Raw genomic sequence first — 14,929 nt, forward strand, 5'->3', positions numbered from 1 at the left:
TTAAGATACCTAGCAGTTTCTGCCTTCACTGTCTTGGACTCCTGAGGCCATCATGCTATGAAGGTCTGTCTAAGTCTAGTGGAAGGTTAAAAGATCACAGATAGAAGAACTGAAGTGCCTCAATTGGCTTCAGCTGCCAAATATGTGACTGACACCTTCTGGGAAACATCAGCCTCACTGGAGGCATCAGATGACAGGAATTGCATGAATGATTCCCAGTGAGACCAGGAAAAGAATCAGAATCACTGAGATTGTACATCCACAGAATCTTAAGAAATAATAAACTGTTACTGTTTTATACCACTAAGTTTTACAGCATTGTGTTACACAGCAACAGGTAACTGATAACAAGAATAATGCCTACTTTCTAGGATTATAAGGAAGACTAAATAAGATAATTATGTAAAATGACAAAAACAAATCAATAAAGGACAGGAGGTATTATTAGTGTCCTGTTTCACAGGTAAAATGTTAGGCTTACTGCAACTAAGTGGATTATTCAAAGTCACACAGCTTTTAATTGTGAAGCAATACAATACACAAATTACAATCAAGAACAAAAATTCAGAGGTCACACTTCCTGATTCACCACTCATTAGTGTGAAACCTCTGCTAAGCTGTTTATCTGTAAAATGGGGCAGTAATCATACTTGCCTAAGAGGATTGATAGAGACCATGAATGTGTATCAAACAGCACAGTGCCTGGAACATAAGAAGCATTTAAAAATGTATATATAATGATTTTAGTGAAGGTTTCCATTTTAAAACATCATGGAGGTTTTTATTTGCTCCTTTAACAAAGGTTACCATTGATAGAAATTTTATGGGCCCTGAGGTCCCATAGGGTTTTATTCTAGTCCAAGACTAAATTAAGAGCATGTGACAGTTTGCAGTTAGGAAGTTTAAACCACAGAGCACTGAATTTAGGGTACCTCACGCAGTCAGTGAACAGATGACCCAACAGACAGGCATGGGGAGATGTGGTTTTCTAGAGTACAGCTATGACTCAGAGTTGGAATTTAAATGGGTAAAAAGCAATAGATTAAAAAATGGGTTTAAACAAAGAAAAATAGAGATTATCACTCAATGAGTTGCCAACAGTCTGAGGTAGAACAAAGACTATTGGCTCCATGCCTTTTTTCCAAATATAATTGTGGGCATGTATTATTAAGAGTTGGGTTCTGTATTAGTCCAGGTTATCCAAGAACCAGATGCCAAGATGAGATTAAATGTGCAATGAGTTATTAGGGAAATGCCTGGGGAGAGAAACAAGAAATGTTGGCAAACCTGTTGACGATCAAGGGATGGAGAGAAAAGTGTAGTAGAAGCATCCTAGAATACCATGTTCTCTAAGGAAGATTTGACAAGGTCTTCAGAGTCCTTAAGCAAGGTTGCCCATCAGAGAAGCCCCAGGCTTCTCAGGAATGGATCTGCCTTAGCACCCCTGCCATGCTCAGTCATTGGCTGGAAGCGACCATAGGAAGCTTCCATTGAGCTCTGTACAATGTGGCAATAGATTTCAGAGCACAGCAGTTGGTGCTCTGTTCAATTACACCTTCCATAATTGGAAGTCTACAAGGAGCATTCACATAGCTGTCACAGCCCACCAGAGAAAAACTCGGTTGAACAGGTGCTGTGTTCACCAAGAAGTCACTAACAGTCCAGCACACTAGTGTGTTTCAATTATAATAAAAGAATGATAAACAAGTGATAAAGCTGCTCTGAGACCTGTCCTTCGTCTCACTAAAGAAGAGAAGGTGTCAGGGACTAGAAGCAGCTTGTCTGTTTTAAGATATTGGTTTTACTTCAAGTGACATCTCTCTTTGCATAATTGATAGAAAAAGATCTTCCTAGAGTTGGTTGAATAGAGTGTTAAAAAGGTATCAGAAAAAATTCAAACGGATCCTGTGGCATCTCTGCTAACAAGAGTAACTGCTGCTCCACAGAGAGAAAAGAAGCTGAGTAGATGTCTGAAATAAAAAAATCATCAGCCATATTTCAAAGAATCCTATTTCATCATGATATGTATAGGGATTTATATCTCTAAATGCAATAAAAAAGTTACCATCTTCTCCAAATGAAATTATATGGTATTTTAATACTGACAACACAAACCCATGTGCACTTTAATTCATCAAGTAAGTATACATGGGCTTTTGTCCCTCCTTCCATCTCCTTCTCTCTCTCTTTCTCATCCTCTATTTTTTGAATTCCCCTTTAGTCCAAGTGAAAAGTTTCACAAGAGCCAGATAAAACTGGTGAAAACCACTTGCTTATTTCTAGAGTTGCTATTCTATCTTTTTTCTACGGAGTTGGAAATTTCATTCCTGTAAGTATTTATCTAGAACTATGTGCTCATGCCCTTAACTCTAGGTGTAGGCGGGATAAAGAAAATCTAACAAGAATCTGTGTTCCTCAGAAAATTTCCAGTAGGTACCAAAACTCGTTGAGGTTGAAGCATTCGCCTTTTAGCTCTAGAACTGTCATACGCTGTGGTACAGGTTGTTCACTGCTCAAAGGTGCTCAGCCAATGGAGTGGAGACCTGAAAATACCTATGCTCAATTTATCTACCTTACACAGAAGTAGGTCTTCCATGAGAAAGTGTGTTTTTTTCTACTTAGCACAAAGTTGCCATATGGCCAACAATACTCTGAAAATAACTCTGGATCTTAAGTGAATTTAGTCTGCCACACCTAGTAGCAACACAATATTGAATGAGTGAAATGATTATGCATCAGAAAATACAGTGTATTTTACAGCATTTTATTATCCAAATGTATGGTACAGAAGATAGTTTCTCTTAGAGATCAAAATATGAAGAAACTGCCATAAGCTATATCATTCTTAGAAAACTATCTTTGTAGCATACTCAATTCTCAAATATATACACGGGGGATTCACAACAGAGATAATTGAAAAGCTCAGAACAAAAGACACTATGGGCTTTGAATGTAAATTGGATGACTTCTGAGACTCAGCAAAATTACTGCCACAGTGCTATTGCTCATTCTCATTCCCATATTCAAGCAGATTTCTATGTTCTAATATCCATTGATTGGTAGCCAGAAAAGTTAGTCCTAGATTAGGAAGATAAAATCTAACTGTGAACAAATGCTTGTCAAAAATCTATCTACCAAAGAAATGGATCACTGGCTAATAATAACATATAGTAAAATGGGCAAGAAAAAATGTATTCCCACAGAACCCCAGGGAAAGGTTGGTTGGCTAAACTGAACTTTCTTCAAAAGGCAGCAGGTAGAGCTGGAGACTGAGTGGGATGAGTCTCGAGGTGGGTGAGAACAATGATAACAAAGCATGAGATGTGGAGCCAACAGAGGTAGATTTATTGATGACAAAACTCCCGTGCAGGGAAACCCTAATCAAGAATCTCTGAAATGAAATCAAATACAATGTGGTTGTCACATTACCACATTCATTGTTACATGTACAATCTAGATAAAAGTAAACATGAGGAGCTCTGTAGGACATTGTAAGAACTTTGGCTTTTATTATGAATGAGACTGGAATCCATCAGAGGGTTTTAAACAAAAATTATTATAAAATAAGACTTAATATGTAAAAAGTCCTCTGACTTCAATGTGAACATTTAACTAATAGGGCAAGAGGAAATGTATTATGTGAAGGCTGCAACAATAATCCAGGTGTGACATGGTGGCTTGGAGCAGGATGGTGACAGTAGAGATAGATGTACTATATATAAATGTGACATATTAGAGGTATAATGCCAATATAAATGCACTGAGTTAACAAAATCAAATTTTAAGTGAATTTATATGCAACCGTAATTCTGAAACCACCCCTCTCTATTTTATCACTTCCTTTCCCCCCCACTCCTCAAAACTGGAGAGGATTGTTGTTCTTGCCTGAAAACTTACTTGAGCCCTTCAAAATGGAGTTTCAAGGCTCTTCCATGTTTTTCAAACTTGAGAAAATGGACCATGGAAAACCACTATTTGCCACATTTTTTTTTCCCTCCAGTCAGAAGAGGCATAGTCTGGAAAGGGTAAGGTGAAAGAACAAATGGAAATAAACTAGCCAAGTTCTGTATTATGAATATATTGTCCAAAGCAGGACATTTTTGAGGGATAATTTAAAATATTACATTTTTTTAAAAATGATTTACTGACAGTTTGGTTTTATTATATTGTTAGACCTTTAAAATAATTTTATTCAAAATTATTTTCAAAATTCTTAAAATTAAAATATATTCATATAAATGCAGATAAAACAGTATTATGATAAAATGTTACTGATATTGACATCCTAAGCAAAAAAGGTAAAAATAACAGGTGTAGGATAATTATTCTGACATAGATTAATCTGTTTCTTAACCACATTTCTAGTGTCTTCATCACTGATATTTGTCTTAAAATTATTTTCTTCAAAATACTCATTCTTAAATTTTGTAAATTAATTTTCACACATGATCCTCAATGTTGTATCTTATATGCATGAGATTTAGAATTGTTGAAACCTTCAACTGACTCTTTCCTATAGACCATAATATTTTTAATTAAGAAAATCACTCTCTGCAGACATTCAGGTGTCTGTAAAGCTGAGAACAATTTCTCATAAATGGATATTATTCTCCATTCTAATCTTTTATCTTTTTGATGTGTAAATGCCTCAAAACAAATACTTTTAAAAATACTGTACTTTTGCTTCCATTTAGATATTGTTCTTAATCATCAAATCTCTATTATTTTTTCTTTTTGGTTATTTTGTATACTTTGCCAAATTTAGATGTTGCAACTTTGTAGGCCTTTTCAATTTCATGTCATCCTAGTGCAGAATATAAATGTTTCCAATAAAAAAGTGTCAAAGTATTCATCTTGTCAAGGTATTTCAAGTGTAATTATCAAATTTCCAAATGAAGCCTTTTATACCACTGCTTCTCAAATTTTAATATAAATACAAATGCCACAGGAATCTTATTAAAATGAAGACAGTACCTCTGGGGTGGGTGGGCAGCTGCATTTCTTAAAAACTCCTGAGTGATGCCAATGCTGCCTAGCACCACACTTTGAAGAGCAAAACTGCCATTTGGGCTTTTATTGTTTTATTTGTTCAGTTTTTCCTTTCCATTTTGTGAGATCAATTTCACAAGGTTGTCTTCTTTGCAAAGTTGCCAAATACTTCAAAATCTGCAGTTTTGGGGCATTCATGCGTTAAATATTTTGATGAAAAATTTTCAATTATTTTTGGACAAAATGCAACCAAACATTAAAAAATTTACTTTTTTCTTTTTTAAAAAAAGCAGCTTAATACCATCACCATCATAAAACAATTAATTTTCTAACGATGCTCATTACAAATTCAAACATCTCTGATACTGAGTAACTAAGAGATAAGCACTGCCATGCTAAAGAGTTTTTTAAAAATTAATGCCATCCTCATTACAAAATATTTTATTTATTCTCAGTGGATATATATGACAATATTTGTTTTGATACTTACAGCTTCCATTTTGATTAGTATGATCGCACAATTTGTTTAGATGCAATTATAAATTATGTGTGTACCACAACCAATTTCAAGTACATTTCTGTTCCATGGCCTCTTAATAAGAACATTACTTTTACCATATACTGTGTGCCACTAAAATCTATATTCCTATTTTCTCCACAAAACAAATATTTTAAATGTTGATATATTTAAATTTATACTAGTATTCACAATACTGTCAGATGTTGTAACTTAGAATGAGTTTGATTCCATTAATTAGAATTTAAAAAATAAGCTATTGTTGAATTTATCTAAATTCATTTTCTACTTGAAGCATTTGTTGACACTGAGAAAAAACTGGCATCATTTAAATCTTTGTAAAGTTCTGCTAATAAGGCTATCATATTGAAACTATTAATTTATCTTTAGTGTATTCACAGGGAAAGTTGGAAACAACAATGAATTTAGAAAAGTCATTTGATCTAAATGAAAAGTCATGCTTCACAGAATAAAATGTAAGTGATCTTCTTAAGCTGTAGGTTTTTAATCATTGTAAAGAGGACAGTCTTCTTAAAGTAACTTTTAACTTTTAAAGGGAAAGGTTAATGCTTCTTTAGCATACTTCTAACTCCTGGTTTTCACATATTTATCACTATCACGATAACTTACGGAATAACCTTCAAAGTCTCATGGAGGCTTCACGTTCATCAATATCTTCTAATAAAAAATCCTATTTAATCTCTTATTACTTTTTTTTTGCTCTAGCTCACTACAGTCAAGAATTTATTGCAAAACAAGCATAATGAAATAGTAAAATAACTTGTAGGGTTACCATAATGACAAAAATCACTGTAGCACCACATTCCAACAACTATTTCCCATACCTATTTCATATTTATCTAACCTACGATTCTGCATGTTTGCCAGTGTCTGAAAATAGTGGCCCAGTGCTGAGTACCGCAGCAATTCACCAAGTAGTCAGCAAAGACCAGCAATAATCAGTTCTTCCATCACTGTCTCAAAGCAGGTGTTGGCTATCCCTAGCTTCCCCTAAAAGAGTGCACTTTGGTTCACCAGCAAGCCTTCTTAATGCTGTCTTTCAAGGGAAGGAGATAGAGCATTCGTTACTGAGCATTTGGAAACAACCAGAAAAGAGAAACAGTTAAACAAGAAAAATGGACCACTGAGGACCCATGTGTTAAAGAACTCTGTTCACTGTGCATGCATCTCACACTTGACATGCAGAAGCTGTGAGTAGAAATGAAATCAAACAAATGCAGAGTGCCTATCTTAATGCAGCTATCAATAATTTTAGGCTTAAAAAAATAAAAACTCTAGGACAAATGCTAATTGAAACTGGATACAGTGATTAGAGTCATAAACCATGACTGCCACAGGCAAACACGAGGTACAGTCATTCTAATTATTACGAAGTACTATCCCTACTGTAAGAAAAACCAATCTCTTAACTTATTAGAGCAGTTAGGAAAATGTTTCTCTTGTGCCTTAAGGATTTAGATGGAATTCAGTATCTTTGTTTATAGGACAAATCTGTCCTGCAGACATTTTGTTGGCTTACACAGACTTGTTTTTTATTTTAATTACTTGCAAGAAATTATATTGGGAGATTTCACATGGAATTACGGTTTTTGAGAAAAGTGAGACAGAAAGATAGATTTGATGACTGTATTTTCACATACTCAAAATCAGATGTAATGTCACAGAGCCATTTTTCCTATAAACTCAAAGAATACCACTTAGCTTTTACCCGAAGTGAAATTAATACCATGGAATTGTACCCATGTAATACAAATATGCTACTCTCCTGGAATTGAGCAACAACTAAGACCCTGATATCTACAAATGACACTTTTAGAAGAAACAGCCTTCAGTTTGCTACAACCCCTTACCAGATTCAATCAATCAATTTCATCATGTGGCCATATGAATAATAGAGTTTGTTACCTCTGGTTTGGCCTATACTCTTCCTAAGAGTTATTTTTGAAAGGTTAGTATCTGTCTGATTTTATAATTAGCTACTGGACAACTAAAATAAGAGATGAGGGATCCCTGGGTGGCGCAGCGGTTTGGCGCCTGCCTTTGGCTCAGGGCGCGATCCTAGAGACCCGGGATCGAATCCCACGTCGGGCTCCCGGTGCATGGAGCCTGCTTCTCTCTCTGCCTGTGTCTCTGCCCCTCTCTCTCTCTCTCTCTCTCTCTCTCTGTGTGTGTGTGTGTGTGTGTGACTATCATAAATAAATAATAAATAAATAAATAAATAAATAAATAAATAAATAAATAAATAAAATAAGAGATGAATCTGCAACCCTTACTGGTGGAAAATACTCAAGTGAATTGCCTTACACCACCATGCACTATTGTGTGGGTGTTTAAGAATAAAGCCACCCATACTCCATCATTCTTTACCACATTATTCAGTAGGATTGAAGAGGCAAGGGCCACTGGTTCTGTTCTGTTTGTTGGTAGGGAATAGTATGGATGACCTGAAGCACAGCAGATATAACAAGGAAGTAGTGGTCCCCAGAAAGAGATTTATGTAAAAATAGGTATATGGTTAGGAACAGAAAACATTCCAAAGAAACCTCCCTCACATAACTAACCCTTATCCCTCAAAAGTTGTATTTTCTGGATGTTTCCCCCTTTTAATAGCTGTATTTCATATTGATTATTTTTTTCTCTCTTACATTGTAATTTCCTTTAGTTATTCCAGATTTTTGGCAAAGTTAATTATACCCATTAAGGCTTGCCTAACAATGTTCTTGAACAAAGCAGAGTAAAGGCTAGGGTGATTTTCTGGTGCCCAGGAAGAGAGCCAGGCATACTACTGTTGGCCGTGGATGGCAGATCAAGTGGGTTCAGCAGAGTGACACAGAATACCCGACTTTAAAGAGCTGCAATCTCATGAATAACTCACAACTCAAGAAGAATATAAACTAACCCTTCACTACTGAATGGAAGAGCAAATGTAGAAATAGAACAGATAGCAGGAATACACACACATTCATATACATACCTATATAAATGCATATAAATATAGGCAGAAATAGATAATTTGGGTTGCAGCAAGTAACTCCTTCTGAAAGAAAAAACTGGTTAGAAGATATTGGGGTCTTTACCTTTTCCTTGCAAAGTTTCTGAGACTAAAAAGTTGCATCTTGCATCTTCCCAACATCGACATAGCCAATGACTGACATTGTTCGTGCTCCAACTTTGACACCATAAGCATTGCAACAGTCATTCTCATTGCCAGCTTAAAAGTGCACCCTTGTTTAAATGGCTGGAATGCATCTTGGCAGATAACGTATATTGAATAATGTCAATACACACCTTATTAAAGCTGACAATGGATGCTCAGAAGATGTCAAACAGGAACAGAACTCACCCTTTATCATGACCCAGGTTGCTTAAAACTGAAGTGTGGTAAATTGGGCATGTCTAAAATGGAGCTGTCAAGCTTAAAAGGTTTAATATGGAATTTTTCCCTACAGATCTCAAACAGACTAATATAGCTAGGCACTTGTACTTCTCTTGAGTTATAGAACACTTGAAAAATACTTATCAAGCTACTAAAAATGTTTTCTTTTTTTGAAAGGTAGTACCATTTTAATTAGTGTTGTAGAAACAAAACCAAAGAAATTAAAAATTCCCAAAGTAACAAGGCAGGAAATAATTTTATAATCCCAAAATACTGGGTGATCCTTTAGTTGGTGGGTGGAAGAGGTCAAGTTAGTAGCTCATGTAATAGATATTGAGAAATGCAGAGTTGAGGTTGGTATGACTACTAGGAGGCTAAGTTCTCCACCTATGGTAAGGGGGCAAGTGGAATTATTACATAATCCATTATTTCCTTCTACAAATGCCCATGTGATTCTTTTTTTAAAATATTTTATTTATTTCTGAGAGACAGAGAGAGAGAGGCAGAGACATAGGCAGAGGGAGAAGCAGGCTATCTGCATGAGCCTGATGTGGGACTTGATCCTGGACCCGGGGATCACAACCTGAGCCCAAGGCAGACGCCCAACCGCTGAGCCACCCAGGCATCCCTGCCCATGTGATTCTATATAGGGTTTCCTCCTATGGTTTTATCCTAAGGATGCAAATAAGTTTCCCATTGAAGATTAGTTTCCCCTGCTTACTAATAGCCTCAACAAGCACTGTATTGAGGAGTCTGAGGCCTCTTCAAGCTAAAATCAGAGTATCACAATCCAAGCAGGTCAGGGAGATATGAGTTAAAAATGTTGACACAGATGCCAAGTATCAGCTGCACAGTGAACTGTGTATAGCACAGGTGTGTTGTTTTTGTGTTTGTTCAGGATCACGGTCAGTGTAGTTAATAAGCTGGTGAGCTGAGTACCAAAAGCACTGGAGGATGTTCCAAATGAGAGTGTACTGTAGGTCACAACTTCTAAAGCAGAAACCTTTGCTGTAAAGATAAAGGGATATGAGGCCTATATGTCTAATTTGGGAAAAAAATTAATAACATTTCTGAGATCTACCTGGAAAGAGATTTCCATTTAAGAATAGTTTGTATCCAATTTCCCTTACACTTCATATGCTTTTTTTTTTCCTACCCAGAACATTTTTGTTCTAGCCTTTGCAACCCACTTCACTTGTGTACTTAGAAAAACCATCTCACTTCATTCTGAGAAAGTAGTTTGAATGTCAATTCTAGTTTTCATGTGAATAGAAAGATTTTTTTTGGAGTTCAGTTAGAAAGTACAGAGAGTGGTGAATACTAATCTCCTTAACTAAGCAAGGAGTAAATCGCACCTCCAAAAATGACGAGTTGGGTCCTGGATCAAAGAAAAAGTGTGCCTTCATATATGTAATAAGGGAAGCTGAGTAAGGAGAGAACCAATGGGGGAAAAAATGATTTTCTTTTAATAGGGCTATTTTTTCTTAACAAATCCCATCTTGACTGAAGAGGCTACATGATTGTGGAAAGCACACCACTGTGTGTGCCCTGTGCCCTGTTCACTGTGCCCTGAAGCCTGGTCTTATGCCTGCAGTCAGCCTAGCACCAAATGCATACACATAGAGAGACAAAAATGGATGTATCCTCACTACGCCAGCCTCATTGGCATCGTTGCTTTCTCTTTGCATATCCTCTAAATTACTAGCTGACTTGCCAGCAGGCAGTAGACTTGCTGCAAAATTCAAGTCCAGGTTTCTGGGGGTTTCAGATTGCTGGGATTTGTATTAGTATAGTCTGTACATAGCACCCAAACTTCTACCTCTGATGATGTTTCAAAACTGCTACCCTACCTCTCTCCCACCACGTTGCCATGGGGTAGTGATGGCAGAGCTCTGAGGGAGGGAGAAAAGAAGGGCAGGACTAAAACAGTGTTTCACAAAAGCCAATAATTCCCCAGCCTCTATCATGATTTGCACCCAAGATGTGTACCAATGATACAACTACTTATGTAGCATTATCCTTGAAATAGACTCACTTTGTTTCCCTCATCCTAAGGACTACCACAATAGCATGGATTTAAGGGATAAGTAACATTTTTAATGCTCATTCAAATCCATAACTAAAGCAACAAAAAAGTGTGTCCGCACACAGCCCCCAAACCATCTTATACCCCTCATAAGTCACACTTTGGGAAATTCACAACTGAAAGAAATCCCAGCTGAGAGCTGCTAAAGAATCTCAGATTGAGCCCAAAATACCCTCGCTTGAGCTGCATGAAAAAAGCAGTAGAGAACACTCACTGCAGACTCACTCTTCTCATCTAAATAGACCATCATTTCTCTCCACTTTTCCACATCCTTATTACCAGCAGTAATACTGGTACTGGTATTTTCAAGTCCTGGCAGCTGTTAGAAGAAATGTAAAAGGGGAAGAAATAGGAAGAAAAAAGAAAACATATCTGCCAACTGAAATGGAATCTGCTTGGTTTTCTGCTGTTGTTGCATTTTGTGGGTTGAAAGGCTAATATCAAAATATTGTGGTTATAAAAACATCATAATCATAGGATTCTGAATCATGTTTGTCATCATTCTATGCTTTTGTCTTTGTCTTTCTTTTAATCTCCTTAATGTACCATAATTATGTCTTCAGCGTGGGTCAATTATCTCTGAACTAAAAAACAAATTACCATCATTACTTCTGATTATCCTTCCCTTTCCTTTGATCCTATTTTGTTCAGCAACCAGAATTTTGTGTTCATTCATCCCCTCTCTCCTCTAGTTTGTGGTTGGCAGGGCTGAGATACAGTAGAAGATCATTCCACTGCCATTTCTAATATTACCCTTTCCCTTCATCCTCTTCTTCAAACACTTCTGGTGACTACACATTACCAAACTATGTTCAAAGGACCTTATTACCAACATAGCTCCTGGCTAACACCACCTTTTAGGCGCAGCATCCCTTTAATCTTTTACTTCACCACCTTAACTACATTTGCTAAATCCAAATTAGTACACAAAGGCCCATTCAGACTGAATTAATATCTTAAACAGTGTCTGTGCCCTACTGTCAATAATTCTAAGGTCAATGGGCCCCAGGACTTATGTGACACAGAAAATTAACAAGGCTGGATTGCAGGAAGGATCCATGAATTTCGAAGGACCTCTCTGCTATGGTTATAGAATTTAATGAAATTAGCATTTCTTTTGGTTGGAAAAGGAAGAAAACCCAGGAAGGGTACCAGAAAAATGGTCTTAAGAAATAGTACTTACAAAATAATACTTGAGAAATCGAAATACACAAGTTGTCTCCATGAGGCTTTTCTAGACAGGTGTCCAGAAGACTAAGAAGCCAGGTGATATGTTTTTGCTTTCTCTTTGTAGAAATAGGATGTAAATTAGGGATGGGGGAGCCATAGTAAATTCATTGCTCTGGGCTATCTTTCTGGTTATGGGGCACCAGGCATCATGAGGATTTTTCTCACCCCTTACTGACAAGCGGATAGTGAAATGGAAGAACATTCTTAGCACTTAGCACATAGACTCTTGGTATTCAGGTTTTCTGTGCAGCAAAGTACAAATAGAAAAGGGGGTCTTGCAGCAGCAATTTCCTCTACCTCAAGCTGGCTGGAGGCCTGTATGTAATCAAAATCTTCACGTCTACCACATATTTGGTTCCTCTCTGCATTTTATGAGGTGTTTCTCCTATGCTGATTATTCCCTTTCATTTCTCAGGGCACTGAATCTGCAGTGAGGGGGCAGAAACTAAAAAATATAACCCACTTGGGAACCTACTCTGGAAATAAGAACAGCCTGATGTGTTGCAGACACTAGGATAGACAGGATCCTCTAAGTCTTTGCTTAAAATAACCATTAGATTTGGGGCAGGACATGGAAAAGCTATAAACCTAGGACAAAACTGAAATATTTCATGTTTTAGAAGAATAGCATTATTTTCAGAAAGAAACACCTGTTAATAGTTGAGGCCATGATGATAGGAGTAGACATCAGAAGTCCAAGCTAGGATTCTCATATGCCTTACCCTAGCTGAGTGACTTTGAGATCACATAAACTATGACAGTCCCTACTCTAGCTTATATCAGAGGATTTCTGAGGATGCTGAGGTAATATACATGAAAATGCTCAACATTAAAACACTGTATAAATACAAGATGCTTGCTATAGGCTGAATGTTTCATATACTGAAATCTTAATACCCAATATGATTTGAAGTTTATGAAAGGTAATTAGGTCATGAGGGGTGGAACCCTTATGATGGGATTAGTGCCCTTACAGGACATACAAGAGAGCTTGCCTCCTCTCACCCCCCCGCCCCCCCCCCCCCACCGTTCTCTGCCACCTGAGATAAAAAGGGAAGATGGTGGTCTACAAACCAGGAATAGGTACCTCACCAAGAATCTGATCATGCTGGCATTCTCATCTCAGATGTCCAGCCTCCAGATCTGTGAGACATATTTGTTGTTTAATCCACATCAAAGGTAATTTGTTATAGCAGCCCAAATGGACTAAGACCCTTTGTAGAAAGAATTTGCTGACCACTATTTTAGGAGCTTGGAATATATAGTGATAGAAATACAAAAACACAAAAATCTTTGCCTTCATGGTACTTAGCAAGTACAGAATGCACATGGATGCCATGGTCAGATTTGTCCCTGGCTCCTGCTTTGTGAAACACTGCAACCATTTACAAGATGGGGTTAAAGGTCCAACCAATAGTTCAGAATGACAACTTTTTCTTACTATACAGAAAATAAATGGCATTGCTAATAGCATTTTCTAACCCATGGAGCTAACTAGCTGAGAAGAAATTTGAGCATTAGGCCACTTAATACTGACTCAACATAGATAATCCACCACATCAGAAACTTCAAAGCTCAATAGATTAATGAGTTCCTGGAGTCTCTGGAGACTGCTTGCTGGTCAGAGAAAAGATCTATCAAAGAATCTTCTCTTTAATTTAAAGTGAAAATTGATGCTCACATGTAATCACACTAATTTATTGGGAAATATATGGGAGATTGCCAAAAGTAGGAATGATCCAATTATAGGTTTAAATGAGCTGATTTTCCTTGTTTTTGTCAGTCTGATTCATGAAGTACTTCCACTTTCAGACAATCAAAAGTTATTTATATAGGCGTGGCCTTATTAGGGTAGCTAAAAAGCCCAAAGATAGAATTATAGTTGTTTCTGAAAAACACTGAAATGGATACACTAAAAATCTAAACATCAAAATTTGAGTCAAAGTTACTTTTAATAAGTAGCAAGAGAGTGAATCACTGGACAGGATAATTCAGGAGAACGCTCAATTGTGGCTTCTTCCTCTAAAAGGTTTTTGGCTCCATTTTTTGAGAATCTGCTAGGGCAGAAACTACCCTTAATTCATGGTTTGTTCAAATGACATAAATAAGTTGGTAGCTACCCTAAACTCCTACCATGTGGAAACATTATGAAATCACTTGATAGTCTGATTCATTGTCTGGAACTGGGTACCCAAAGGTGCATTGAAACTGTTCTGCTACCTTTTTCTTCCAGGACAGAAATGAATATAATTAGGAGAGGACTCAAAAGAATGGGCCATTTCTCTTACAGGAAAAGGAGAAAGTAACATGTCCTGTCTCATAGTCACTACTCCCTGCTCTAAGGAAGATAATATTGTAAAATTTTTAAAAGATTCATCTTTGGCATTTGGAGAACATCTGAATGTCCTTCTCCAAGAAGAGGCCTTCTGTGACTTTAGGCAAGTCTAGAGGAAATCACGATAGTCCTGATTTCATAAGGCTATTGTGAGGGTTAAATGTAAGGAATACAACACACTGTCTAGAACAAAGTAAGTAGTATTAATTGTGGTTGTAATTATTATTATCTGAATACTAAAAGAGCTGTAGTTAAATACTACCAATTCCACAACTTTCTGTGTGAGCCAAATATCCTTTGATTAAATCTCAAACCCCATCACCCCAAAGAAGAGACTGCGATGAAAGGTCAATTCTTCTGAAAGTATGATGAGAA

The 14,929-nt window shown here is 36.8% G+C and overlaps 1 long non-coding RNA gene across 1 annotated transcript in view; it reads right to left on the reverse strand.

Moving 5' to 3' along the window:
- Positions 1-599: 599 nt before the first annotated feature.
- LOC125755736 (uncharacterized) overlaps positions 600-14,929 on the reverse strand; it is a 46,763-nt gene continuing 32,433 nt past the window's right edge. The window contains exons 2-3 of the long non-coding RNA XR_007412934.1: positions 3,898-4,016; positions 600-702 (exon numbers count right to left, since the gene is read on the reverse strand). This is a non-coding gene — a long non-coding RNA (uncharacterized LOC125755736). The remainder of the gene's footprint in view (positions 703-3,897; positions 4,017-14,929) is intronic.

The sequence above is a fragment of the Canis lupus genome, chromosome 9 (assembly GCF_003254725.2).
Source record: "Canis lupus dingo isolate Sandy chromosome 9, ASM325472v2, whole genome shotgun sequence".
In the NCBI taxonomy this organism is placed as follows: Eukaryota; Metazoa; Chordata; class Mammalia; order Carnivora; family Canidae; genus Canis; species Canis lupus.